This window comes from Hipposideros armiger, unplaced genomic scaffold (genome assembly GCF_001890085.2).
Source record: "Hipposideros armiger isolate ML-2016 unplaced genomic scaffold, ASM189008v1 scaffold_1053, whole genome shotgun sequence".
In the NCBI taxonomy this organism is placed as follows: domain Eukaryota; kingdom Metazoa; phylum Chordata; class Mammalia; order Chiroptera; family Hipposideridae; genus Hipposideros; species Hipposideros armiger.
The window spans coordinates 81,400-84,264 of NW_017732403.1; the positions used below are offsets into that span (position 1 = coordinate 81,400).

The 2,865-nt window shown below is 41.4% G+C and overlaps 1 long non-coding RNA gene across 1 annotated transcript in view; it reads right to left on the reverse strand.

Annotated features, from left to right (window-relative positions):
- Positions 1-377: 377 nt before the first annotated feature.
- LOC109376135 (uncharacterized) overlaps positions 378-2,865 on the reverse strand; it is an 11,970-nt gene continuing 9,482 nt past the window's right edge. The window contains exons 2-3 of the long non-coding RNA XR_002122698.1: positions 1,915-1,922; positions 378-387 (exon numbers count right to left, since the gene is read on the reverse strand). This is a non-coding gene — a long non-coding RNA (uncharacterized LOC109376135). The remainder of the gene's footprint in view (positions 388-1,914; positions 1,923-2,865) is intronic.

Below are 2,865 nucleotides of genomic sequence, written 5' to 3' on the forward strand. Positions count from 1 at the left end.
TGGTTATTTAGCAGTTCTCAAACTTTTTGGTCTCTCAAATCTATTACACTCTTAAAAATTATTGAGAACTTTTGTTTATGTGGGTTATACCTATTGATATTTACAGCATTAGAAATCAATAGTGAGAAGATGTTAAGGTATTTTAAAATAACAATAACAAACGTATTGCCTGTTGAATGAATAATGTGCATACAAAGCGTGGTTTTCTTCTTTGGTTTTTTTTGTTTGTTTGTTTTTAAAGATTTGTATTGGGGAATTGGGGGGATGGGAACAGCGCTGGGGAATTGGGGGAAGGGGAACAGACAAGTTGCTGTCATTTTGTTCTTCAGTCTAGTTGTGGAGGGCGTTGCTTCACTGGCCCAAATTGGCACCATCATTGTGCTCTTCCTGGGCGAGGCAGATCAGTCGCTGGCTTCTGGATGGCCGCTCACTGCAGCTGCTGGCTGCTCACACTGGCTGCTGGCTACACACAGTAGCCCATGGCAACACACTGCCACAGGGGCTGTAGCCTATGCCATCGCAGGCAACTCACAGCAGCCCATCTCCAGGTTGAGCTGTTGTTCAGCATCTTAGCTGTGGAGTGCAGTGTCACTGGCCCTCATATGTGGGATCCGAACCGGGGCCCTCTGGCGTCCCAAGTCAGTTCTTAACCATCGCGCTACTAAGCCCCAAAGCGTGTTTTTAAAATAAAATTAATTAGAAGAATGGCACTGTTTTATATACTGGCTATTTCATTAATGTCTGGCTGATAGAAAAAAACTGGATTCCTATAAACTGCTCATGTATTTAATCCATTGTGATATATCATTTGGCTGAAGTATATTAAGAAAACATGATTTCACAGGGAGGGATATGTAGTCAGAAAAGAGAGGAGTATAGAATAACCTTCTCATATAATTGAATGTTCTTCTTTGGTACTACACTGGCACTCAACAGCAGTAACTTCTTAAAGAATGGTTGAAAGGGGAAACCAAAACCATATCAGTTAACTTTTCTTCCTCTGTTACATGAAAACCCACCAGTCTCTCTCCCACTCTGCGTATCTTTTACCTGTGTGTGATTTTGTAACTTCCAGATGTTGCCAAATTTCATTATTAAGATATCTATAAAAAGTCACACTTGCTAATATCCCTGCTGATTTAATCAAGAACATACTTTTGAATATTAGGAAACTATCAGGCTCATGGTGGTATACGAAAGCTTTTAAATTTTTTAAGTTTTGCTTCAGAGGTGCGCGTGTGTGTGTGTGTGTGTGTGTGTGTGTGTGTGTGTGTGTGTATTGCTACCTCAGAGTACTTAGAATATTTCTAATTGACTAAAAATCTTGCTCGTGGGTTATGATTCCTGGTTTGAATGACCTTTGAACCAGATCTTTCTGCAGGTAAATCATTTCTTCTTTTGCCCACTTCCATTTTTTGCCAAATATTTTGATAATATACCAAGTGATATACGTATATCATAAAATGAAGCAAACAGATACATAGGAAAAGAAAGAAAGAAAGAAAGAAAGAAAGAGAGAGAGAGAGAGAGAGAGAGAGAGAGAGAGAGAGAGAGAGAGAGAAAGAAAGAAAGAAAGAAAGAAAGAAAGAAAGAAAGAAAGAAAGAAAGAAAGAAAGAAAGAACCCATAACCCCACTAACAAAGATAACACTGGTGTATATCATGTTTTCTTTTTCTCTGTTTTGTTTTAAGTAGTCATTAGACTTGTCTAGAAAAAAATATCAGAGGGCTGGCCAAGTGGCGCGTTGGTTAAGAGTTGGCTTGTGAGTGCGAGCTCTGAGCAGCAAGGCCGCCGCTTCAGATCCCACATGAGCCAGTGATGCTGTGCCCTCTACAGCTGAGATGGTGAATAACAGCTCGACCTGGAGCTGGGCTACCGTGAGTTGCTGTGAGCGGCCATCCAATGGCCGGCGACCGATCTGCCTCACCTGGGAAGAGCGCAATGATCACAAGGCCAACATGGGCCAGTGAAGCAACGTCCTCCACAACTAGACTGAAGAACAAAAGGACAACAACTTGTCTGTTCCCCTTCCCTAATTCCCCAATTAAAAAAATATATATAGAAAAAATATCAGAGATAATTCATGCTCTAATGTTATTTTTCCCATTTCAATCTAAATTAGACAATATTTTTAGCCAGGTTTTCTTTTTTTTTTTTTTCTTTCTTTCTGGAAAGCAGTTCCATTACCATTTCAATACTGTCATGTATTAATTTCCTATGGCTGCTATATCAAATTACCATAAATTTAGTGGCTTAAAACAACACAATTTATTATCTTACCATTGTGTGGGGCCCCACTGGGCTGAAATCAGGGTGTCAGCAGGGCTGTGTTCCTTCTTGAAGGCTCTAGGGGAGAACCTGTTTCTTTGCCTTTTCCAGTTGATGGAGGCCACCTCCATTCCTTGGTTCTTGGCTCCTTCCTCTGTCTTCAAAGCCACAAGGGGTGGCTTAGGTCTTTCTCACATGGCCATCTCTCTGGTTCTCTCTTGCGCAATCTCCCTCTGACCATAGCCAGGAAAGCCCATGTGATGAGAGTGGGCACACCCAGATAATCCAGAACAATCTTGCCACCTCAAACTCCTTAATTTAATCACATCTTCCAAATCCCGTTTTTCATGTAAAGTAAATATTCACAGGATTTGAGAATTAAGGTGTGGATATCTTTGTGGAGCTATTATTTTGCCTTCCACAATTACTGGCAGCATCCTGAGGAGGATTCATTGTTTTCTAAAGCAATTTATATCATTTTAAAAGTAATATGCGGGCCGGCTGAGTGGCGCGATGGTTAAAAACTGGCTTGGGACGCCAGAGGGCCCCGGTTCGGATCCCACATATGAGGGCCAGTGACACTGCCCTCCACAGCTG